The 27,426-nt window shown below is 37.1% G+C and overlaps 1 protein-coding gene and 1 pseudogene across 1 annotated transcript in view; one reads left to right on the forward strand and one right to left on the reverse strand.

Moving 5' to 3' along the window:
- The window catches only part of Nkain2 (sodium/potassium transporting ATPase interacting 2), a 993,485-nt gene that overhangs the window by 118,002 nt on the left and 848,057 nt on the right, over window positions 1-27,426 (reverse strand). The gene's annotated exons all lie outside the window — the stretch shown is intronic.
- On the forward strand, window positions 9,288-9,703 carry LOC114620359 (annotated as a pseudogene).

A 27,426-nucleotide genomic window follows, 5' to 3' on the forward strand; every position in this document is an offset into this window, starting at 1 on the left:
AGAGAGAGAGAGAGAGAGAGAGAGAGAGAGAGAGAGAGAGAGAGAGAAAGGTTAGATGTCTGTGGAAGTGGTGGAAGTGGGGAAGACCTGGCCAGTTGTGGAAGGGGAAGGACATGATAAACATATATTGTATGAAAAGTTTTAAATGAAATGAACATAAATTTTGTGCTTTTTCCTACATTGCATTGAATAAGTATATACTTCAGGTCTTTTCTGAGATATTTCATATTTACCCATAAACTAGCACAAATACATTTGTGTTGATAAATTTTGCTCTTCTTAGTGCTGTCCCATTTGTATATTTTTCAGTGATAGCTTATCTACTTACAGTGGTATTAGAGCTGTGCTGTTGGCCTGTCACTCTCCAGCTGAAGAAACCGACTCTCCCTTTTCTTCACACTTGTCAGGGGCACTGGTGAAGCTGGTGAAACCTTCTGGGATCTGCCCCTTCTCTGTGATACCACAGATTAAAGTACAGTTGAATATAAGGGCTGATACAGTTGTTAAAGAATTGTGGAAAATCAATAAGTATTTGGATTAAGAAACCCAACAAAATAGAAAATTTCTACTATACAAACTCATTATAAATTGACAACTTCTAAAATTGCCCTAGGTAGAGATGGAAGCTCCATGTCAACCTGCACTTGCCTCACAGCTGATGATTGTTTCAGAGGTCTGTGAGATATATTCTCATAGAATAACTTGCTCCTTATTTTAGCTAGTTTGTCTTTGGAGGATGTGACTTATCTGATTTTAAAGATTCTCACAGTAAAGTCAGTCAGAGTCAGTCTTGAAGGATCATTGGCTATTTCCAGATTGTTGGTTTTTGTTGTTTGGGGATAATACATTTAAGAAAGGTTTATGACCTTCCTGACAGATAGTACTGTGGGAAAAAAAATCTCAATTTAAATAAACCCAGCAGAACGATGCAAACAAGCAGTTATGTTCTTTTCTTGCCTGCAACATTTGCTCTGTGGTGTGTGAGCTCGAGATGACTTCTAAGCCCCCTGAGCTTACTTTCAATTCAATTTCAAAGGAAAGTGTTACAGGAGCAAAGTGGTGGGCCAAATTTAACTCCAAGAAGACACACATTTTAAGAGGAATAGTTAGTTTAGAAACCTGGCCACACAGCGTTGAAACTGTTTTCCTATCATCTCAGTGCTACCTAACATTCTTAATCACTAAAGAAAGTCGGTCTTTGGGGCACAGAGACAAGATGACTGATGTAAGGGCATTTGTACACCAGTTTAGCTTTAGAAATGTTATACCTCACAATCCCCAGGAAGCTAACAAGCATTACTGAGTTAAGGAGAATAGGGCAAAAGTAGCACCGAGGCAAGGGAATGGGAAGTATGATTAATATGAAAGATAGAGATAAGCTTCATAAGACCATTTCTCCCTTCCTTTCTCCTCCATGTGTCTGTGGCTACATATTGCCTTATTTTGATTCTTTAATAAAATCCTATAATGTATGTAAAGACGTGCCATTGTGAAAGAAAATGAAAAGAGTTTGGGGAAGAATTCTTTTGGCTGTTCAAGCTTGTAAGATATGAGATGCAAGAAGGTAATTCCCATTGCTTGGCAGTCATTCAGGTCATTGCCAATCTTTCTGTGTCTATCTTTATACATTTTAAGTGCACGTATGCCACAAGAAAAAAGTTAAACTTTTGTATCCATGATTTATGAGGTTGGGGATTTCATGAAATTCAAAATATGATATATTTATCTCTATGGAAAATGAAAATCAAATATTCAAAATGTATCACAATGCATTTCTGGATGATTCCAATGTCTAAATTCTGTTCTTTGTCATTTCATCGTATATATTGATATACAGACAAGTGTGTATATGTAGCAGTACTCAAATTAATAGCTTCTTCCTGTTAAATGTTGTCCAATTCAAAACTCTTTTCTGAGGAAGACTTTTTTTTTAAAACAAATTATGTTCTCTATCTTTCTCTCTCCTTCCCTTCCTCTCTCCATTCCTTCCTTCCTTTCTTTTAAAAATTTATTTCTTTTATGTATATGAGTATACTGTAGATACCTTCAGACACATCAGAAGAGGGCATCAGATCCCATTATATATGGTTGTGAGTCACTGTGTGGTTGCTGGGAATTGAATTCAGGACTGCTGGAAGGACAGTTAGTGCTTAAGAGCTGAGCCATCTCTTCAGTCTGAGGAAAAATCTTTCAAATACACCAATGAGTTTAAGCTTTAGGCATGTCCAAGGTCTTTGAGTATTTATATATCTCTAGTGAGTGCCATAGGTCATCACAAATATCAAGCTGAAATTAAAAGGACAGGATAGAGGGAATCCTAGTTCCAAACTATGCTTAAAACAATTTGACATCTGTATTAAGACTACATGATAATTTCCAAAAATATAAGAACTATTTTTATGAAAGAATTGGTAATGGTCAAAGCAAGACTTTTAAAAATAGCAGTACATAATTTGTTTTGTCTCAGACAGTACAGTAACAACAATGTAATTGTCTAAATTCATATTCCAATCATCATGTAAAATGGTTGGTGTCACAGTATAAACCTGTGATCCTTGCCCTTGGAAAACACAAATAAGATGGTTTCTTGGAATTCTGGCTATCCAGTTTGTTTGAATGGATAAGTACTAGGTTGAATGACAATCCTGGTCTTAAAAAGCAAGGTGGATGACAATTTAGGAAGATATTTCTATCCCTGCCCACTCATAATTCAAAACTAATGACACAAAGGAACAATACACATGCAAGTATAAGTAGTTAGAAACGATTTTATTGGCTAGAAAAACTGTATTGCTTCTGTCTATTGCCATACCATTCCTCTCCCTCAATTCTAAGAAGAAACTGTGATTCAGCCAGTGTCATAGATGACCGATTCCAGGGAACTAAGTTTACGCTTGTTAATTGGTGACTTTTCCATTCATTTGGTTTGTATAATATTGTGATCATTAAAAAACTATATCAAAGTTTTTTAAACAAAGAGGAAAAATCATATATAGGTATGTATATATGATGTATATAATATATATTATATTCATATATATATACATATATCTGTGTGAACAGAAGCTTTTGAATTTGGTTTTAAAACTGCTACACAGAAGAAATTTCATGATTAATACTGTAATTCTAGACAAAAGTTCATGGCTTTGACGGCATAAGCTGCCAGGAGCCATCTGGGAGAAGCTAAAAACTAGCAGGTGATCTTCCTGAGATTTCATCATGGACTGTAAAAGTGCGGTGGATAAGCCCCTCTAGGCAAGGCCAAAGGGACTAAATTTTAGGAAAGATTCTTGCTCTCAATATGTTATAATATACATATAGGTTATAAAGGTTGGTTATTATCTAACTTTTGGGACAATTTCTACAGATCAACAAAGAAGTACTATCTTGTAGTGATTCTATGCAGACAAATAGATGATGTCTTAATTCTTAATGATGACCCTTTAAGAATTACTAAAATTATACTAGTAATTATTAAGCCCTTTATAGTGAAACTGCTATTAATGTCCTCTCTGACAAAAACTGCCATGAGGACTCTACCAGTCTTCAAGTGTCAAGACTAATTGCTTCTGAGATAGAAAGCAGGCGTTTACAACTTAGAACACATTCCAAGAGGTTGTAAACAATTAACCAAAAGTCATAAAAGGGAACTAATGATTTATTGTGGTTACAAGGACAGGAGACAAAATAGTGACTGGGTTTATCTATTCGAAAGTTTAATGATAACTTAACCACAAAGTTATGGTTTTTAACTTTCCATAAACATGTGGAGCCAGTGAAAGAAAATTAATGTTTAACTAGATAATTCATGTCTTAATGAAAACATGTGTAAGCATTCTCAGTTGGAAACTTCTTATTCAGTTTATGATTTGAATTTATGTGTGAACTCATGGTGAATTTTTTTTACCTGTGATTATGTATTTTGAAAGATGTATAAGTGCTGAAGACAGAGACCAGAGGGAGAATGTTTGGAGGAGAGAAATTTTTTGGAGAAGAATTTAGAAATGAAGATTAAAATGATTTTTCAAAAAAAATCTTTTCTTCCTGTGACTTTCACTAGCAGAGTGGGAATTATATAAACTCCCACTTTGAGCAGTGGAGGAGATAAGTCTGAGGAGAGAAGAAGAAAGGTTCCTTTACCTAATCCCTCATTGTTTTAAGATGAGGTGCTAAATGCTAGAGAATGCAGTTTCTGACCTCAGAGGAATTGAAACAGGAAAGCCAGTTACCACTGCAAAATAACTTAGAATCAAGATAGGCAAACATTTTTTTTCCTTTGGTTTTTCGAGACAGGGTTTCTCTGTGTAGCCCTGGCTGTCCTGGAACTCACTCGGTAGACCTGGCTGGCCTCGAACACAGAAATCCGTCTGCCTCTGTCTCCCAAGTGCTGGGATTAAAGGCATGTGCCACCACCGCCCGGCGCAAACATTTTAATATTAAAAAGCAACCCTAACCTTTTACAAGACTAAGTCTTGCTCTAGCAGACACTCTTTCAAGAGAGAACCAGAACTCCAGAGCTGGCTTCTAGTAACGTGACCCTGGGGTCACACTGTCAAATTTCTTGCTAGATATTTATGTCTATATTCATAGATCTGAGTTGCTTTCATCCTTGGTCAAAGAAAGTTCTTTTTCCAGTGGTCGCCAGTCAATAGAGAAATGAATAAGTAGTTGAAATGTTGAGAGAAAAGAGACTCTGTGCTCAGCCATAGATGGTATATCAATATTAATTCCCGTGCAAACAAGGCTTAACCAGCATCTTGGAAGTGGAAGTGAAAAGAACCTGAGGACAGGAAGATAGGGAGGAGAACCATGAAATGCTGTTTTCTGGACATGCCATGGCTATTGTACTCATGAACTCACAGCAACCGTGGCTGCCTGAACCAGGCCTGAACGAGAGCAAACTGACCCAAACTCTGGCATAAAAAGGGCTCTAGAGTGTAGCTCCATACACATGAGCAATTGGCACTAACTAGACGTATTGGGTTATATAGTTAAAAAAAGTGATATGAAGTCGGAAGGACGCATGTTAGGGAGATATGAGGGGAGTTAAAGATGTGAAATGAGAGGTAGATATATTTTCCAAGAAATTCTCAAAAATAAAGAAAAAATTATGACAAGTTCAAGTGAATGTAAGTAGTGTTAATTTTTAGGGAAGCATATTTTGAAATGCTCTTCCCACATCCTCGTGAATTCCTATTAAGTTATTTAATGCTTAGGTTATTTTATCTTGTGGCTTTCATTAAATTTATCTAATTTTGCTATCATTATATCTAACTATGGTAATATTCATCTGTAGAACATTGATTAGATTGAAGAGTTTGAATACATTAATGAGAATACTTAGAATGGGGTTTATCATAGACACCAAAATGTGGAATTACAAATCTTTCAATGAGTCAACCTTACAAATACATACATCCTTTAATATTTGTTATATGCAAAGAAATTAATTTTGCTTTGCTTGTACAGTAGGTGAAGGAAAGGGCACATTTTCCTTTTGTTTATAATTTTTCCAAGGTCTCTGATAGTTGAGATAAAAATTCTATGCTTTAGCTTTGAGCAGCATTTTAAATGTTGAAAACATAGTGAATGATCTTTCATCACTATGTAAGGATGTTACGCAGGACTGGAAGTGACTCATTCGCTATGAGTTTCCCCGTGTCATAAGCAGTCTTGACGGAGGTAGTGGCCTATTAAAGATATTGAACAGAGAAAGATTATCTGGGACTAAACCATATGCAGAAGCACTTTTACATCAAATATGTTTCAAAATCCATGACTGACAATAAGACAATTACACATTTACCAAAACCCACATAATAAACTGATAAATACTTATTTTCCTTTTTTGCAAGAGATGGCATATGTTAAAAAAGCAAATTTTGAAATATAAAAAATAACATATACTGTTATTTTCATATAGCAGATAAAGGAACCAGGAGGCAGAGAAGAGTATCCTAGGCTCTGCAGGACAATATGCTGTGTGACCAAGTGGAATTGTACATATGGGCCAAGAATTATTTACTTTGATTGCCCTCCTACAGATCTTTTGAGGCAGACATTGTAACAGTAGATAGTAGTGATATCCACCCTTTCATGTGTTTTTCAACAACATCATCTTGCACTTCCTATTTCGAGATGAGGTCTGGTTTCTGAACCCATGAGCTAAAAAGGTAGGTTATAGAAACTTTGACACTTAGATCCCTAAGAAAAAAATTTTGGGGATGCTTCCCCAACTCTAAACTAGCTTCTAGCTTATGAGATGCCTGTAGTGGCCTCATGTAAGCACTCTGATCATGGTTCAGCCTAGTAGTTCTGATCAGGTAGCATTTTACACTCTTCTTACATGCCTTATCTAAATGATTCTAGCTGCAGGCCTAGTTGTCATCTGACTGAGCTCTTTAAGCCAGAACCACACAGTTGAGATTTCCTAAACCACCAGAAAGATAGGGGTAGGATTTTAGTGTTGTGAACAGACACCATGACCAAGACAACTCTTGTAAAGGACAACATTTAATCATCAAGCCAGAGAGCATGGCAGTGTTTAGGCAGACATGGGGCTGGAGTAGCTGAGAGTTCTACATCTTCATCCAAAGGCAGATTAGCTTCTAAGCAGCCAAGAGGAGGGTCTCCAAGCCCAGTCCCACAGTGACACACTTCCTCCAACAAGACCACACCTACTCCAAGGCCACACCTCCAAAGAGTGCCACTCCCTGGGCCAAGAATATTCAAACCTCCACAACCAGGAACACTTAATAAATTATCACATTAAACTACTGAATTTTGGAATGGGCATATAATCTCCATTAAAACGATTGCCATCCTATTTTACAGACAGGGAAATAAAAACCAAAACCAAAACCAAAAGCCAAATGGTTAACTTGTCCAAGGCACTATAGCCAATAATAAAATTTCTAAACCTGGAAACTAATTTAGCCTTCAACCTCCTTCCTATACCGTCTTGTGCACCTCCTGCAGCACATTCTGTGTTATTCTTGGAAGACACAACCCTATGGACTGAATAAATGAGTATCATGACCTTCTTTGTTAAGTCTCCTGTTCTTAAATGCCTCCCCCCTCCTTTTTCTCTATCGACAATGGAATTTTCTCCTCAACTAAATTATTGGAGTTGGATAGGGAAATTAAAATGGCAAATCTGAAACAGCATTGAAAAGTACAGCACGTAAATTATGATCACACTAAGATGATTACAGCATAGGAATGACAATCCAAGGTCATAAGAAAAGGACCTTTTTTTTTCTTTTCTAGAGAGCAAAGCAATTATCCTGCAAGACTGCAAGTTGGCTATAAATCTAAGATGCACTGTCAGCCTAATTCTTATACAGAATTGGTGTTTTCTCTGTCACTGTTATGTTATTTAATGACACCAATTATTTAAAAATTAAGCACAGGCTATTTCATGGTGTGATGTTTTATATTCAAGTGGAGCTGATTTCAGCTTTTCTTCATGGTACTGTAGCCTCTCATGGCTTCCTTTCAAGCCTTTCATATTTCCCCAGAAGCTTTACTTAAAAAAATGTGAAAACTTTTAGTGGAAATTTCTGACATAAAAATTTAAAAAGGTCAATTTTATGATGGAGCTTGGTAGCTTCAAAATTCTAAATGGCACCCTAGACTTGAGAAGCTAATTGCTTTTTCATCACACAATTCCTTCAAGTACCCACACTGCAGACTCCCTTGAATAAAATTCAGGCTTCATCTTTCTCTTCTTCAAGATCCCATAGGACTTCCTGAGATGAGTGCTGGAGCCATGAAGACTCTAACTGAGTGAACTACAACTATGGCGGTATAGGTCCATCTGTCACAGCTATAGTTTTAATCAAGCCATTGATGGCTCGTCCTCATCAAATAAAAGTTGTTAAGTACAGAGTGCATGAGTGGTGACTCTGGCTTAGTAATTGTACCAATTGCAAACGTGGGGAATAAGTCTGGGCTGTACCAGTGTTTCAGATGGAGGAGTTTTCAGGATAGAACCTTGTGAAACCCAAAGTTCTTCCAAAAGCAAGTGTACTGGATAATACATCCTTTACTGATATAATAAACAGAGACCTTACTTAGTGCCTTACAGAGCAGTAAAATTCTGTTTATGGAAATAATATAGGTTAGAAAAATTAGCATAAGTCCTCTAAATAACAATCAATTGCCTTCTACCCTATAGTCTGAGGTCTAACATCCTGCGTATCTGTTTTTTTTTTTTTTGAGTTCATGAAAGCATTTTGTTACCCATGGATGACATTGTCATGATGTTTATCATCCTCAGAAGTTTTGGTAGGATAAAGGGGTATGCATGTCTAACTGTAAGTATGGAGAAGTGATAAATGGGTCACACAATGAGCTACATTAGGAATTAAAACCTCAGCATCTAAGTATTACTAGATTAGGAATCTATTGAGTAACTAGCCAAGGATTAAACTAGAATGTGTCATCTAATTAACTGAATTGTGTTTCTTGACACATGAAAGTTTTTTGCTTCTTCTCTCTGTGATCTCCACATCTCATCCTGTTACCATTCTGGCACATTTATTACGTTATACTCTGATAAACCAGATCATGTATTTTGGTCAGTTTAAGAGTTTTGCAGAAGCTCAAGTTTTATGTTTTGACTGTCAGATCTTAAGCACTTAGGCTGTGCTTTCATTTTAAGAAGGCTTTCCAGATTTAAACCAAACCATGGGAGAAAACCAATTCATATGATTTCTAGTTTATAGTGGACATTGTCATTCACTGCAGGTCATGAGCTGAGTCAATAGAGTACATCCCATTGTGTAGCTTGCTATGTTTATTGAAGCACATGCTAAATCAGCTTGTTTGAAATCCATATTCATAAGACGGGACACAGTGGTGATCAGGAAGCCTCTGTCCTTACACCTGCTAAGCAGGTCATCCAAGTAGCTTAAAGTCAATCTTTTCACCCTATAAAGCTTTTGTTAGTTATTTTTTCTTCAAATAACTGATCATCTTACTTTTGCTGTTCATAAATAAAGTAAAGCACATGAAATCATGAGTTGCTTGCCTATGACTTTCAATAAGTCACTAATTTGTCAAAGAGATTTCAGCGGGTTGATCTTACAGTAAAACCAGGGGTTGATACTTTGTCTTGCTGCCGGGAAAATTTCCAGGGAGCCTGCTCTACAGCAATACCAATGGGAGGGAAGAGGAAAGCCTCTGATCTATCTTGAATACAAGAAATCTTTTTGCTTCCATCACTCATTGCAGACAGCAGCCGACCCACTGGCTTTCGGATCATGGCCATCAAGTGAATCTTCATTGCCATCAAGCCAGAGGGCATGCAGCATGGCCTGGTGGGCAAGATCATCAAGTGATTCGAGCAGAAGGGGTTCGGCCTGGTGGGCATGAAGTTCCTTCGGGCTTCTGAAGAACACCTGAAGCAGCACTACACTTACCTGAAAAACTATCCTTTCTTCCCGGGGCTGGTGAAGTACATGAACTCTGGGCCTGTGGTGGCCATGATAGGGGAGAGGCTCAGTGTGGTAAAAACAGGCCGAGTGATGCTGGGAGAGAGGCACCATTCGTTGGGATTTCTGCATTCAAGTTGGCAGGAACGTCATTCGTGGCAGCAACTCAGTGGAGAGGGCTAAGAAAGAGGTCAGTCTATGGTTTAAGCCTGAAGAACTAACTGATCAAGTATAAGTCTTGTGCCCATGACTGGTTGCATGAATAGATGTGGATAAACCAGAGTCCTTTTTAGCACTATTGATGAGTTCCTGGACACAGCTCTTCATCCCACTGACTGGATGGATCATCTTTTCTAAAACAACGAAGACTTTGGAACTGGGGGAAAAAAGAAATCTTGAAGTGTACCTAGTGTCCCAGAGTCTCAAGGTTTTAGAGGTAGGTGTGGGAAAGAGAAAACTCACATTTGTGTGTGGTCCTCTTTCCACTCTATCCTCTCTGTTCATTGACTCCTCCCATTTTAGTAATTTGTTTTGTTACGTTTTCTTACAGGTCATTCTTTTTTTTTTTTTTTTTTCGAGACAGGGTTTCTCTGTGTAGCCCTGGCTGTCCTGGAACTCACTCTGTAGACCAGGCTGGCCTCAAACTCAGATATACGCCTGTCTCTGCCTTAAAAAAAAAAAAAAAAAAGACGCGTGCCACCACTGCCCGGCCTTACAGGTCATTCTTAAATGAAACATTTTTTTCCAATGGAGTTAAATATTCTGTCATGTCACCAGGTTCCCCAGCATTATCCTGCATTTGTGCTTTAGATCAGACATACTCAGGTTTGGTTATTCAGTCGCTTGTTTTTGGGATAGCACCACACCATTTTGTGAATGTACAGGGCAATATTTCATCCTTTAAGTGCTCTCAGAAGTCAAACCTGTACATCAGTTTCATAGAAAATACTTTCAAAGTAGGTGAAAGTGTAACATTATTCTGAAATGTATTATATTGTCTTAGTAGACAAGATTTGCATCAAAGAAAATCCTTGATATGTTTAACAAGCTGTGATTCCAGGGTTACCCACATTCATGTTTGTCCTAAATCTTCTACATTTAAACTATTTTGTGGCACAAAGGTGAAGAGTCAGTTTTTAATCCTAAGTGAAGCACAGTATTATTCACACTAAAAATCAATTTTACCCTCTTTTCTGAGTAGAAGGCACTAGTGAAGGTACATTTTGTCAATTTAGTCAAAAATCAAATAGAGGCATTAAAAGAAACACCAAACAGTATTTCTACGCACCATTAAAATATTGCAATTCAACAAAGAAAGGGGATGAGCTTGAACTATATATGACATTATACATATACATATTATATTGTATTATATATTACTGATTATGAAAATACTACTGGTGTGTAAAGAACAACAAACAAACTTTAATAGCTATATAGCAAAAAAGCAAAAAACTTATATTTGCTTACATGTTTATATATTTTTGGCTAAAATAAAATACAAAAATATGAATATATTTATATTTTATATATTCTGGCACACCTGGCTAGCTGGAAAAATATAGCTTTTTCTCAGTCAGTAAATATTCATGTTAATTTTCTGGATAAAAAGATCAATTTCATGCTATCAGAAGTACAGCAGAAAGTGGCCAGATTAAAGTATGGCTCCTGCCTAGACATTTCTAGTACCAAAAATAGCCATATGGCACCAGAATGTGGACAGGTCACTAGGGAGTCTTACTGTAATTGTGTCATGATGTGCTTATTGTTATGGATCCAGCAGCCTTTTTTTGCCCCTCTACCTGTTTTATTTGGGAGCAGCTGCTGGCTTCAAGCTGTTGCTTGTTTCCAACAGAGAGACTAAAGGGAGAAGTGCTTTCTAGGGAAGTCATGTTGCAAAGCAGGAACAGCAATAATAAGTCGATTCAATGGGGGAACATAAAGTGCATTGGGCATACGTGTCCTCATCAGCTGGTGCTAATTTACTGCTGTTAGTTCCAGTCGGTGAATAACACTGTCTGTGTTACTGATATGGAGTTGAAAGGGATGGGACACGTAGTTAATGATGGAAGAACAGAACACTGCTTTGTAGTGTGCTTGATTGCCATGGTTTTTATTTCAGTGGCTACATGAGTGAGCCTCAGCCACTCTTCATTCTCACCACATGTGCCAAGACAGTACTGTGTGGGTATTGTTGCACAGACTGCTTCATTATGCATTGCCATAGAAAATGTTCAGTAAAGGGTTACACACACACAAATCTAGTGGCTAAATTAAATGCCATATATTAAGTATAAGGCAACCCATATAAGGCAGACACATACTTATAAACAAATGCCTAAAATACCTGGAGGCATGGCATCAAGTAGCAGGATAGGGTACATGAAAAGAAGATTTAATGAAATTGCTTTAAGGCACTGACTTTTATGACAATGCTAATTCTATAAATACTTTAAATTAGACATTTTAAAATAAAAGTTTGAAAAATAGGTAGGGCTAACATGGATGTCATATTTCTTTATTTCTATCAGTGGCTTCCTTTGGAACCTCCTGTAGTCCTTAGTCCTTAGGAGGAGATGCTTACTTTATGGAAATTAAGGGATAGGGTAAAATATGCTCCCGCCAGCATTCTGGATGGCAATAGTTTCTCCTGGCCATATTCTCTGTATGTCCTGACCCCAATTGCTAGACTTCTGTTTTCAAACCACCTGCCTTTCCTTTTCTCTCCCCTTCACTTATTATCACAGAGAAGCCTGTATCCTTCTGTTCTCAATTGGGACTTCCTCCGCCTCCTTCCTGCACCTCTGCCTCCTTCCCCAGTCCCTTACTTCCCATCTCCCTAGGGACAGTTAAGTGTTGAGAGGTTGGGCTTTATTTCTGCAACATGGTTTCCTTCACCATCTTGAGATACTTGGTTAACGTGTCTCTTACATTCTGGAGGGCAGAACACATGCTGTGCATATAAAAAGACTGCTCTTCACCCTTCCAAATGGATATTTTGGATTTCTGTAGCCTTGTGATTTGAGGTACAAACTCAGTGCAAAGGGTAAGACTAGATCAAGACTTACATTTTAAAAAGATTTTATCCTTATTTCATGTGTATAAATGTTTGCCTACAAGTGTGTATGAGCACCTTTGTATCCGTAGTGTTCACAGACAGTAGAAGAGGCGTTAGGACCTCTCTGCTAGATTTACTGGTTAGAAATTGCTATGTAGGAACCTAACTCAGGTCCTCTGCAAGAGCACAGATGCTTTTAATTGATGAGCTATTTCTCAACCACAGCAAACTTTTTTTTAAACACCTGCATTATGATGTGGAGAACTGTGATGAGCTCAAATTATACTCAGTGCTCTAAATTACAGGTTTGCTGTTTAATACCATAATAACATCAAACATATAGATTTATAGCTGTTAATACAGGAGCCAATATTATATAACTGACATCTTCAGAAAAAATGATTAATACATGGCTCATCACTGTAGTCAACATCACATTCAACTTATTAGTGTCCATAAGACAGAAGCTATTAAGATGTTTCATTTCTTGTCTACTTCATATGGATTCATAGGATTCATATTTATTTTTGGATTACTATATGGAGGAAAGATACAGATAATTCTTTCCTGAGAATATTTTTCAAAGAATACTTTGTTATATATAAACCATGAAGTTATTTATGTAGACATTTGAAAAAAGAATAGCAAGATAATTTTTATTAATTCCAATCTATTTTTTATTGCTTAGGAAAATAGTCTTCAAAATTAAATAATGCAATATTATTGTTTGATGAATTAATAAGTTACAGCTTACTATCATTGATTTAAACCTGTTGTTTCCCAATGCAGGCAAATGCAATAACATAGTAATACATTTTATAGCAGCGGTTATTTTATGTTTCTTCAACAAAATGATAGAAACATAGTTATGTTCAGTTTTATCCAAACAACAAATCCATGAACATGTCAATGCCAAAATAATCTGTCTTATGCTTTTGATGTCTATGAATTGGTTCAGCACAGATCAGAAAGAAGCAGGAGAGGGTAAAGGGAATGCTATTATTTCTTCATGGCCCATGTTTAATAAAGAAACCATTAGAAAGTACATTGAATTTGTTTTTGTATAATTGGTTTAAACTTTCATTTCTTGGCTATATTTGTGGATGATGGAGCTAGCCAGGTGATGATGGAAAGTCTCACTTGATACCAATGCAGATATGATCTTGGCATGGAAAATCAAATATATCAAACTTCTGCTAAATGTGCAACATTTCCTGACCCTTATTGAGTCAAAGCTGACTTCCTGAAGAAGTATATATAGAACTCAGATAATTCAGAAGAAAAGAGAACTTTTAATTTTGAATCAATGTAGGAACCAATTGTTGTATAATCTGACACTGTGGTTAAAGAGGAGGAAACAGCACAGACTGCTATTGACCCCTGTTTGTCTGTTCTCCAAGCAAAAATACTCATAGGAAAGTGCTAGAAAATCAATTGTAAAGAATTTGAATTTCATGTATTAGTGACAGGGAGCAAGGACAGGGATTGAGGAGTTGCAGGGAACAAAGAAAGTTTTGGAAGCAGTATTTTGTGCTGATGGAAAGGAGATAGATGAGAGTAGTGAGGTTAGATGGAAATGAAGTTAAAGTGGTTCGGGGTGTAATGATTAGAGCAGAGGTTGTCATCTGGTCGATAGAGATGAAAGGGTAATTTCAATGGCCTTTTGGTAGAAGTGGTGTAGGATATTTGAATACTTTGACCATCACACACACACACACACACACACACACACACACACACACACACACTTGCAGAGATAATACCACTTGTGTGTTGTAGGAAGTATTTGAAAAGGAACCTCTGGCTACCTCCCAGCCTGGCCACTATGTTCCCGCCTTCTCTCACTAACAGTGGCATCTGCAGTGCAAAGATGACTTCTGGCTCCCAGTTCTGGTGCCATGTTGACAGAATTTAGCATTACCAGTGAGCTACCTTGGCCCAGCTGGGTGTTCTCATCTCAACAGGCTCTCCAGTGGGGCCACGCTAGCCCCACACCACGGTTGTCCATCATATCACCCAACAACCAAATAAATCAAAACTCTAGATGCTTAAAGTTAGCCAATGGATTTATATATTAGCAAATACTCAATACACAAGATGCCCACACAATTAGAATAGTCATCCTAATTATCTAACCTTGATATGAATAATTACCTGAGACTACGTATGTCTGCCACCATGTCTCCTCCTCCTAGCTCTGCCTACCTCTTTCTGAGTTCCGCCACAAATACATCGGGCAGGAAATTCCTGCCACACTTGTGGCTTAAGTATTTCTCATATTGCAATTGTAAAATCATGAGGATGATCTGTCAAGTACCTAATGTCTGTTCCACAGTGTGTTTAGGAAAGAGGATGGGTGGAAAACTGTGCCTAAACTTGATCTATGAACAGTGCATATCTCTTACAGAGGTGAAAGCTCATCATGACATATGCTGGCTGCACAGTAAAATCTTACCACCATCTGCAAGTAGGAGAGTATAAGGGATAGCTCTGCAGAAGCTATGGATGTGCTTTCACATTGAGATCAGGACATGACTGAAGGAGAGATAATCCATTCTAGCTGAATTTTCTATGCCTAAGGAGGATACTTATTAATCTCTTAGAAATTTTAGAAGAATAACATCTACAGTCTTAATTCCTTTATGAGATCTGGTGCTGATTTTAAATAAGAAGATAACTGACAAGATTTTTCCTGCCCATTTTTATTTGCAGTGGAGCTTGGTAATTGGGCAGTAGAAGAGGTAGGTGGAGCTAGGAGTTGAGAGGAGAAAGGAACGAGGGAGAAGGAGGAGAGAGAAGAGAAGATGTCCGAGTGGCTCTAGTAGTCTAAGGTAGTTATTCATTCAAGGTTAGGCAATTGGGTTTACAATTCTAATTGTGTGGGCATCTTGTGTATTGAGTATTTGCTAATATATAAATTCTCAGGTTAATCTTAAGTGTTAAGAGTCTTATTTTTACTGGGTACTGTGAGGATGGTGGTGAGGTTATTGTCTGGGGTTGAGTCAAGCACTATGAAGGTGGTGTAGTTGGCCCAAGGGCCATGCTTAGAGCCATGGAGTCCACAGAGCTGACTGGCGGAGGCAGCAGCTATGCCAACATCTAGTGGGCCCCAGGCTGATGCCTCTGCTGCCTTAGTGTGGGAACTTAGAGCGGGAACATGGCGGCCAGACTGAGAGCTAGCAGAGCCTGCCGCCCTGCCCGCTTTTTCTAACACCTCCCGCTACACAAAACAATCCTGATATTAGAGAACAATGATTTGTACACCTTTGAACTAAATCAATAGAAAGAAAAACACTGAAGTCTATCAGTTTTCTGCCTACATTCTATCATAAACATGAGCAATTTCTTCCTTGGTCGAAGTAAGTTGAATGGTTGTTTTGCTTACAAAGCTCTTTTCAAACATATCAACAAGTTGACACTGAGGTGTGCTCGGGTTGTAAGCTCCTGTACAGGCATTTCTGCGAGTTCCTTTATAAGCCTTCAGTGAGTTCCTGTATTAACATTGGCTGCGAGTTCCTGTATTAACATTGGGTATGGGTTCCCGTATTAACATTGGCTATGAGTCCCTATTTAGACACTGACTGTGAGTTCCTATATATGTCTTAGCTTTGAATTTCTGTGTTGGTGTTGGTTGTGAGCTGGTATATAGGAATTAGCATGTGTTCCTTATAAACATTGGATAATAGTTCCTATATAGTCACCGGTTGTAAGTTCCTGTATAGGCGTTCGATATGAGTTCCAATATAGTCACTGGTGGTACATTCCTGTATAGTCCTTGGTTATGAGTTCTTATATAGGTATTGGCTGTGTGTTCTTGTATAGGCACTGAATATAAATTCGTATATAGTCATAGGTTGCGAGTTCCTGTATGGGCGTTGCTTGAGTGCCTACATAGACCTTTGCTGTGTGCTCCTGTATTGACATTGGCTTCCACTTTAAAAGCTTCATGTCACATCATCCAAATGTCAAAATTTTATTCAGTGAAAGACTTTTCATGTTTATGCCCTTAATAAATATTGTGGCCCATTTTATACATAAGAAATGGTTGAATGTATTAATACTGTGACCGCTTGCTAGAATACAGTGGCAGTGTTGTATTTCCAAGAGCAGTTTGGTGCTTTGTGTGTGAGGTCTCCATTGTAGCACTGGATGCTGTTCACCCTGTGATTATCACTCTCCTGCTTCCATTTAATGATCAGCCATTTTACGACAGTTTGTCCTTAAAATCTAGTCACCCTTTCCTGTGAGTGTATCACCAATCATTTAATACCTAAATGAAAATCTTGCACTAGCATGTAGATATTAATGCTTTGGTGACATGAGCTGAATCTTAGCCTCTATGAAAAGTAAGTGCACCATGTTCTGATCTATGATCTTTTCTTTATAGACAGACAGACAGACAGACAGACACACACACACACACTTCTTTCCATTTCGTATGCTATTTTCTCTGTCTGTTAGCTTTTCTTTTCTTTTTTATTGTGCTGTTCCTGCCAGTTTGTATGCTTCACTGGGGTCAAAATATCAATGCTGAATACGAATAATTTATTTCTATTTCAGTTTTCCCTTGTTTATAGGTAAAGGTGCTTGGTAGAGTTACAAGAAACAAAGACATGTTCCTCGTGTAGAAAGGAAACCAATGAGATTCTATGTGATATCCAGTTATAGATGTTTTCTAATCCCATATATATCTATCTCTACTCTTTATTCTCACTATTGCATTAGAGAAAAAAATTACATGTTTTTTTGAGAAATCAGCAAGGAAACTAGAATGGCATATATTTAAAAATTCTGTTTGAATACTTCATAATTCTATAGCCAGCATAAGAAAGGGATATTTAGTTAAAAATTGCAATTAAAATACAACATAGTCTGTCAAACTATTATATTATTGAATAAATTTCAGAAATTTGAAAAACATATAATCTATACTCTTAGCTACATTTATAAAAACCCTAACATTTACTTCGAATAAAGAGGACAGATGGTGTAATTTATCTCAAAGATGAGACTATTCTTAGGATACACACAAGATGTTAAGACAAATTCTATTTTGCAGTTGGCCTTAGAAATAAATATATAAATGAAGTTCTGGGATACATTTGTTGCAATGTTAATGAAACAGGGCATGGGTACTAGAATTAATATATAATTTGGAAAAATAATTGTATTATATGTTAGGATTGGATCCTAGAATAATCTCAATTACCAAGTAGCTGCTGAGTCTGCAAAATGGAAATTTTCATAGTTAGCAACAGATAAATGTGTGGTCGGGATTTATCTGACTATAGAGAGTAGCACTTAACCACCCCATATATTTTCTTAGCCAAAGTCATGAATTAGAATATAGCTGTAAGCTATATAAGCTATATAAGCTATATAAGCAGGAAGCAAGAACACTCTCAATACCTTAAATGGATCACCAATCTCATGTTTGTTATTCCTGGCTTTGATTCTTGGATTTTGACTAAAAAATGAACTATTCGTATTATTTTATAGTTCTAATGAGTTCAGTTTTTCTACTCATTGAAGATCAGAACTTCAAAACATGTAGAAATCACCAAAGTGGGGGAGAAACAATTTTGGTCATAAAAATCAGCTATAAGCCACAATGACAAAAAGACAATAGATCATTAACTTTCACTAACAGAACAGATCAGAATATAAGCAGCGTCCATGAGGACATAAAACTCCTGGGCTATTATGACCATGGAGCATAAGAGGAACATTCTAACACATTTTCAGTGGGCTGTGAAATTACTGTCACATCTCAAAATAGTTTGTTGTACATCTTATAGCATTCACCATGTAGCATAATAAATACTTAGTAGACATTGGATTACACTTTTTAAACAATCTTTTGTATACTTTGAAATATTGTATAGAATATTAATGTAAAACAGTGTAAAATATTTTTATGAGCTCAAATGATTTTAAAAGCAGATATGCCAGTATTCATTTTACATAGAGCCTAATCACTATTTCTTCAAGTTCAGTTAAACAAATGGGAAATCTGGTCTGAATAATTCCTAGAAATAGTATTTCTTTTATACCTAGCTAAAAGTCAAAATATTTGGAGGGTTTTATTTAATCATTTCTTTACATAGAATCTCAATATGTTTCCTAAGCTGTCTTCAAATTTGTCATCCTCCTGCCCTACTTCTTGAATGCTGAAAGGATAGCTCTGTATCATCATTTCTGGCCTTAAAACCAATCTGTTTAAGAAGATTATATTATATCCATTTGACACCATTTAATGAATGTCAAAAATATATTGGATTTCTTGAAAACAATTCTCATGAAAATTATTACAATAACCTATGAGAGGCTTCTGGCAAAGGTATGGATGGAGCAGACAGAGCACATGAATTTGGTAAAATGCGCGCAGTAAAAGTCACATGTGAGAATAAAAGGACAAAATTTCAAGTGTAAGAAACAAGTTAGAATTTTAATTTTTTCACAATTTAACATTTTTTTGGGTAGTGTTGGGATGGCGCTGCACATGTGTGGAGATCAGAGAGCATCTGGCAGGAGATGGTTCACATTATGTAGTTCTGGGTATTAGAAATTAGACATTAGATAATTCTGTTTGTCAGGCCTAACAGCAATGCCACCAGTCTGATAGAATTTTAAAGCCAAAGCAAAGGATGGCTACTAAAGTAGTAAAGATAAAATTTTCATCTTCAGAAAATGAAGAGCAAATATTCTGTTTACTCAAAAAAAGTAGGATGTTTTTTAAAAGAGTTTATTGGAGAAATGGAATTTTTAAAACCTATTAAAATGAACAGGCAAAAGTAGGCATGAAATAATAAATAAACAAACAAGAAATGTTCCATTTCACACAAACCATGAGTAGCCAATGAAACAGGAGCATTGAGAAGGTGGATTAGACCAGTCACCATAAAAATTGATGTTGTATTTTTTAGCTACATATAAAGTTGTGTCTGTATTTGAAACAGATGCCTGACAGCACTTAGGCTAAAGAAACCCCAAACTGCTCTTCCAATAAAAAACAATGTAGCACCTTCATTTAAGACAACCACTGACTGAAAAAAACAAAAACTCCAGTAGCTAATTGTTTAGGCATAAGGCAACCCCTAGCTGTGGAATAAACAGGAGCCATGATGACTTGTGAGGTTTGCATAGTAGCTATTATTTTAAAGTCTATGCATAATAAAATTATATTTCAAAATATTAAGCATTGCTGGCAACTAAACTTGGGTCCTCTGTAAGAGCAGTGCATGCTTTTAACTGGTGGGACATCACTCCAATCTCTGTATGTATATTTTTTATGCATAGTCTTGCTCCATGATTACAAAGTGCAGTAAAACACTTCCCTTCTAGCCCGTCTCCACTCCTCTGTGTTAGCCACAGATAACCAGAAACAACTACTTGGAATCCACTGTGGCCATACCAGGCTGAGACTCCCCGTTCAGCCATCATCAGTGCTTCCCTGTTTAGCTGTCATCAGTGAAGCTTCTTCTTGTGGTTGATAAGAACTAACAGCAGAGTGTAAGGGATTTTGGAGCACCAAGTCCTAAATGGGATGTCTTCATCAAACCCCTCCACTCATAAGAGGTAGAAAGATTCTGAGTCAGATGTGATGGATGACGCCAAGGAAATAGGATTCTTCTGACACACAAGACTGATGAACACATGAGCTCACAGAGACTTTGGCAGTATGTATAATGGGGCTTTAAGGCTGCGAAGGGGAAATGATCAAGAGCTTCCTTCCACCTCTAACCTAGAAGCTCTCTGCAAATGATGCCTGCTTGCAAATAACAAAATTAGTTTTCTCCAGTACAGTCTCACTGGGTATATTAACTACACTTCGGACAAGGACCCATGGAAACCAGTAGATGCCCAACATGAAATGAACTCAATGGTGTTTTAGTATACCTTTTGTTTTATATTGCTTTGTTTTGGCACTTTTTGCCATATTGGTCTTTTACTTGTATATTATGCTTTCTACCGTTTGTGTTTTATTTATTTATTTATTTATCTATTTACTTAATTAATTTTTTAGTGTGTGTGTTTCTTTTTGTTGTTTGTTTTTTAAAGGTCATTAAGAAGGTAGAAGGATCTGGCTGGGGGCTGGGGGGACTAGGGAAGAGGAAAATCTTGATCAGAATTATTGAATGAAATTGTTTTCAATAAAAAGGTGTTGAAAATTAGGGTAAGGAAGACATTTATAGGGTGAATAAAATAAGAAAAAGGCAAGTCTCAGTAAAATACGAAGTTCTAGCAGTAGCAGGATGTACTCCCTGTTTATTGCAGTCTTGCCTCTGGAAAGAATATAAAGGGTTCAGATAGATTTGCCTGTGCTAACTGTAGTCTTAGCGAGCTCGACAGGGGTTTGGGACTGTTGACTTCTGCCTTTGGTTACAGAGTGAATACTGCCATCTCCTAGGTACAGAAATAAACTCTTTGGTCGACTCCGTATTCACAATGTCAGCTTTTGGTTTGAAAGTTATGTGAGGGAAAACTGAACATTGAATGTTGCAGATTTTGTAGCCAGACTCAGTTCTTGGTGTCATAAAAAGTCCATCTCCTTGTAATAAATGCAAGCACATCTGATTCCAGGGAAGACAAGTCTTAACATGACCAGCAAACTTCAAACATGTTATGTGAATAACACTTGGAGTTGTATTTATTTTGGAAATGGCATCATTTTTCAACTGCTGACACCATGGAGACAGAAAAAAGGCTATATTTCAGCTATCACTGGTATAGTGAAATGTGCTTATTCTGCAGAAAAGAAGTTGTGTAGTAAGGTAGCAAAGGGAGAGACAGAACAAAACATGTGCAGCTGGCAATCCATGGTTGATTTCTATTGGACAGAACTGTTGCCATCATTCAAAGTTCGTAAGAATCTCAAGTACCAGTCTCATTTTTAGTCTGACTTTAGTAAATGAACAATATTTAATACGAGGGCTTTTGAAAAGCGTTTGACAGCCTGAATTTCAATCAGAATCAGTGATAACAATGCACATATCATTCCTATCTTGCAAAGCTTCTAAGTGCAAGGAAAAGGTAAGATTGGCCAAAGCAGTGGTTCAGAGAGCACTTTCGAAGCTTCAATCCTTCTACAGGGAGGAACACATCTATCGATTACCCGGTATCAAAGAGTCAGTCTTGAAAACCTATACAGGGATGTAGTTATTTAGGAACACACATGTGTATGTATGTAACACTAATTAAAGAAAAAGAGGCCATAAATTTGAAAGAGAGCAAGGAGGGATGCAAGAGAGTGGGGGGACTGGCAGGAATAATGGGAAGAGGAAAATGGTATAATTATGTGACAATCTCTAAAACTTTAAAAGTGTTTTAAAAATAAAACATTTTCCTCCTGCCAGAAGCCACATCCTCATTTCCTGCCCAGGCAACATTCTTTTATCAAAATTCATTCTTGTTTTTTTTCTATAAATGTTTGTTCAATCTAGGTTTCCATATTGATTTGGAAATCCTTTTCCCTATGAGAGGTAATAAATTAAACACTGACTAGCTTATATGTCTAAACTTGAGAGCGGGTTGACAGTTCTTTCTATGGCAATACAGATATATCCACTAAAACCAATCCATTCCCAGAAGGAAGAAGTGGGATTTGAGGGCTGTGAAAGTATTCAGCCCACCAGGTACTTTTTTTTTCTGTCCTAAATTGTTTATTGGACATGAATTTTACAAATATTATGTATATTAGCAGTAACGGTGGAGCTGGAGACTATTGCACCTTCTCTAGGCTACACTGCAAGAGCCACCAAGAGTGGTGGAACTTGTGGCCAGCAGATGTCAACCCACGAATCTCTCTGTATTCGTGAACTGGTTTGATGATGCATTGATGCCAGGATTTTTTTCTGAGAGCTATAAAGAATGGATCGATGAGGACAACATCCAAAAAAACAACAAACAAACAAACAAACAAAAACCTAAAACAAAAAACTCAGTAGGAATTCATTACTCTCAAAGCCCCATAATGGCATCCAGCTCTCTTCTCAGCGAGACTGAAGGCTTTGGATAAATTTTAGCTGTTACCCTGCTGACAGGCCTAAGTTATACCCTTAGGAACTGGACATTTGTGACCACCATGGTGGACATGAATCCTGTAAATGACCTAACCTTGCCTAGCCTTGTATCCCAACCTTCAAGGTTTATCAGGCCTGGTGAGGTGGGGAGCCTTGTACTGTGCAGAGAATTGGCAGTATTGCCAGCAGCAGACGCTTCAGAAGAAAGTGCGTCAGACTGCTTCTTCCATCATAGCTCCTGGGTATTACTTGTATGTGCCCACTTGGCTCACCTGATGGCTGTCACCAGAGGAGAGGACGAAGCCTTTCTCCCATCATGTACTTCGTAAGAAAACGGGTAATTAGGACTAGAGATAAAAGGAAAACTGAAGGAAAAACTACAAAGCTTCTAAAAGCAAACATTGTCCACCTTCAACTTTTCAACAGACAAATGTGTTTTATTGGCCTTGGTTTGACGAGCAAAATCATAGCATTGTCCAAAATATATTATTTCTTTCTATGTAAAGAGAATAAATACTTGAGTGAATATATAGGAAAGCTTGCTTATGATCCTGATTCTGGAAGAAGCTGTGAACCTTTGCTCTTGTCAACAAAACAGAAATTATACCAAATGGTTTATATGGTCTTTTCTAGAAATTTGACTCTTGAAACTAATGTTTTGAATGGGATTAACTAATATAGCTTCTTCGAAAATGCTATCTAGCTAGTCATTTCAGCTTACTTTTAAGAGTCCAAAATTAGAGTGTATTTAAACTATGTCCTTTTGTTAGTTTGTTTCATTTCTCATTTCATTTACCAATACTAATTAAAAGTAGCTATCAATGTATTTATAAAGAAACAGGCAGTCAGTGTAAAATTTATTACTGTCCTATCTTTGCACAGTTTAGAAATTTGTTCTATTAAAATTCCATATATCTTCCCTTGAAAGCGTTAACTAAAAACAAGAAAAATAAATATTCAAAACTATTGGCTGCCTTGCAATTCCTTTGTCTACTTGCATGGGTGATATTTTTTGTATGCATGCATTTACTATTTGAATTAATGAATATATTTCAGTCTGTTCTTCCAGGGCTAGCCTCTTGAGAGTTAAGTACCATTCAGAAGCAAAACTCAAAACTTTGGTATGAAGTCTTACATCAATGCCAGTGTAAAGTGATGGACCTTAAAGATAGATGTAAAAAACTCACTCTGAAATGAGCAGCTTATAACTCGAGTGCCTTTACTAAGGGTCTTGAGCTATTTTGAGTGGTTATGTGAATACTGAGATATTAGTGGTAGATAGCAATTCCATCCTCTGGCGTATGCTGATGTCTTGTAGACTGATGTTTAACATATTCTGGTCAAGGTGCCATCAATGGGGCAGTATTTGATTCTTACTCCTTTTCTATAAAACCAGTTGAAGCAGCACTTCTTCAATGGTCTCCAGGAAAATTTTAAGGAGAAACATTCATTCACCCCTTAAAGGCTCAACTGTCTGAGTTGACAGCTTTTTTATCAAGTTTTGGGTTTTATTTACTTATAACTAAATTATTATGGGAGAATCTTCACTGTAGCTGAAGAAACCATCAGGATCATCTAATAGAACACAAATAGTTACATGACATGTAACTCTTCTTTAATTTACGGGTTTGGTGACTCCTCAAAGTAAAGAAGATGAAGCATATGTTCACAGGTACTAAGAAGGCTACTGGCTTTTGCTACTGTCTAAAACACATTTAAACACTAAGATTAAGTTGCAGCATTTACTATTTTGAATTTCATAACATCTTTGTAAAAAATCACTACAAATATTCACCACTTCTGTTTTCTCCACAATAACCCTGCCTGCTTCCTATCACTCACTAACAACAACGGTGACACAAATACTACCTAAGAAAGGAATACTGTCAATTTTTCTTCAGTACTTATTCTCACACACAAAGTTAAATGAATTAAGGGAAGTGGTATTATTAAAAATGTAGAATACTGAGTCTCAGACACTCTTTACCCCATGCAGACAGATAATTATTCAACAATCTGTGAAATAATCCCTTTTGTTAGAAATCTAGAAACTAGTTGGAATACTCCTCTGGTACATTTGAATCCAATGCTAGCTTTACCAAAAACACTAGAAAATATCATGGTTATCACTCATCTTAGCCTGTCCCAAGGCTCATTGAAGTGGTAGGCATGACTGGAGAAAGGCTCCTAGCTCCTGGATTCTTTGAGGGAAAGAAAGAGAGGACTGAAACCTAGTTCCACCCATTCAGATATTTTGGTGTATTCCTTAAGGGAGTGGTTTCTGTTTTTTCTGCTTCTCTCAATTGGCAGCACTCAGAAGCAAGCCAAGGTCCACTGAAAACAGAAGTGACACTTTGGAACATTACATATATATCTAACATAGTCCTTTCTCTGGTCATGAGACAGTGAGAACTGTCTTAGAACTCTTAGAACTCAGCTTTTCTGTGGGGAGGAAAAGAATTGGAGTTTGTATAATAATCAGGTTGGCATGTGGTTGATTCCTCTTGTGCCTGCTTTGTAGTACTGATGGGAGTGGGCACAATCTAGGGGCTGGTGATAATAAAAGAGAACTGGGAAGTTTGTCACAGTAACTGTCAGAGAACCTGTAGTGTTATGGACACATATCAAGGAAACAAGAGAGCATGAGTTATTAATAGAGCAACTGCCAAATACCTATCATTTACAAATAGAGAGAAGCAGACCAACATTGAAGACACACCCACTGAAAATGTTTCAGGAGATTCTTGAATCTTTATGCAGACTCTTTGGTGAAAATTCTTTCCAATATAATGTCAGCTCATGGTGTTTAGGAAAGGTCTCTATGTTTTCAAATGCGTGGGATAAAAATTACAAGGCATACAAGCAAACAAACAAAACAACAACAACAACAAACCCAAAAATCGAACCAAAACAAAATCCCCCCCAAAAAAACCACCACCACCACCAACAAACACCCCCAAACCCAAGAAGCTATGACACAGGAACAAAGTCTATATACAAAATCTGATGCTAAGGTCATGTTGGTATATGAAGTATCTGAAACATAATTAAAAATGATCATCAGTGATAAATTACCATCTCAGATAATTATATGCAAGCCAAATGAGATTATTTATAATGAGATGAAAACGCAAAAAAAAATGGGGGGAACCAATAAAATTAGGAGTTGAGGAATACAAACTCACTAAAAGGCTTCCATAGAAGAGCTAAGTTTGCCATAACAATCATGAACTAAAAGAGAAACTATTTGAAATGATACGAAGAAGGGAGGAAAACCAAATACTGAACAGAGCGAAAGACAGCAAATGGATGTCAGAGAGTTCCACAGAGTACTTCTTCGTAAGCTGCAAGTTCTCATTAAAGGACACTTTTGCAAGTGTCTGCTTTTATTGAGCAGAGACACTTCAACTAAGGGTCTTCTTTTCTTCATTTCCTTCTTCCAAAAATTCAACCAAACAGAGCTAAAAGCACTGTCTAGAGTTAAATATTAAAAGCAGAAATATGATTGATTGACAAGATTCAGAAGCAAGAATAATTTAGCAAGAATACTGCCTAGAAGTTATTGCCAGAAAATTCTAGATAATATCTTCAAAAGGTGAAAGGAAATAAAAGCTGGTCTCACAATAAACACTGCTGTGGACAATTTGGTGGGCAATGATTTCATGCTTGATACTCCTAAGAACAATCACTACGATGATGACAGTGGAGATAATAGGATCAGCTTTCCTTCCTGTACATGGCTTGATATCCTCCGTTAGCTAGAGTCACACATCTCTACAGACCTTGAACCCCTTCATCTAAGTTCTCAGAGCTTTGGAACAAAACCTGTAAGCACCGAGAAAGGATGTTAATGAGGCACAAAAAGACGGCCGTTGGAATTTTCTTCTTCGTAATAAAAATCTGTCCTCAGTTATCGGCATTAAGAATGACATTCTTCCATACTTCATAAATATTTAGAACAGTGCTCTAGCTTTTGAAACAACAAAGCCCATTGTCAAGATAAAGCAAAATGATGTGTAGTATTTGATGGCTACTTTAATGTTAAAGTCAACTGTCCCTCTCTGTGTTTAAATAATAGTTTGTAACCACCTAGATTGCCCTCAATTACACACACTCCAGCTCACCTACATAATATAAAAATAAAATGGTAACTTTGATTTTTGGGGCTACAAACAACAGCCATTAAAAGAGCGAGGATTTTTTTTGTCTCTCTGAGCAGCACTATAGAGGTTGGCAATAACAAATGACAATAGACAGCAAGAAGAGCATCACGAAGAGAGTGGTTGATTCATTTTCTAAGAATGATTAGCATATGGTGTGAAAGCTCTGCGCTTGCTCAATACTATAAACAAGGGGAAAACACCAGTCATAAGGATGTAAGGATCAAACAATTGCATCTGATGGTCTTAAGGGTCTTTGAGGGCAGAGGCCTTGCTGATCTTAATGTCCATGGCATGGATCTTACTGAGATAAAATGTGGCTGTTGTCAAAAAGTGGCAGACCACGGATAAAACTCATGCTGATGTCAAGACAACTGATGGTCATTTATTTGCTCCACCTGTTTTGTGTTGTTTATTCACTTAGAAAATGCAACAGTCAGATGCTTGCGATATTCTCTGTGCACCATAAGTGGGTCAGCCAGATCTGGAAGGGCAAGTGACTTGAAGGAAGCGGTAAGTAAATCCATTCCAGACAGCAATGGAAAAGACATAGAAAAGGCTTGCAAGTCCATTTATGGTCTTTGTCAGAAAAGTAAAAAAGTTCTGAGAAACTCAAGTTTGAGTTGAGAAAACTCATGGAGCTCCATGGTGAAGGTGGTAGTTCTTGAAAGACTAGCACGAGACAAGATTGGTGTCAGAGGTCAACAAACTAGCAAACATAAACCATCAATACAAGGAGTTGTGACCAT

This window comes from Grammomys surdaster, unplaced genomic scaffold (genome assembly GCF_004785775.1).
Source record: "Grammomys surdaster isolate TR1022 unplaced genomic scaffold, NIH_TR_1.0 168, whole genome shotgun sequence".
NCBI classification, from domain to species: domain Eukaryota; kingdom Metazoa; phylum Chordata; class Mammalia; order Rodentia; family Muridae; genus Grammomys; species Grammomys surdaster.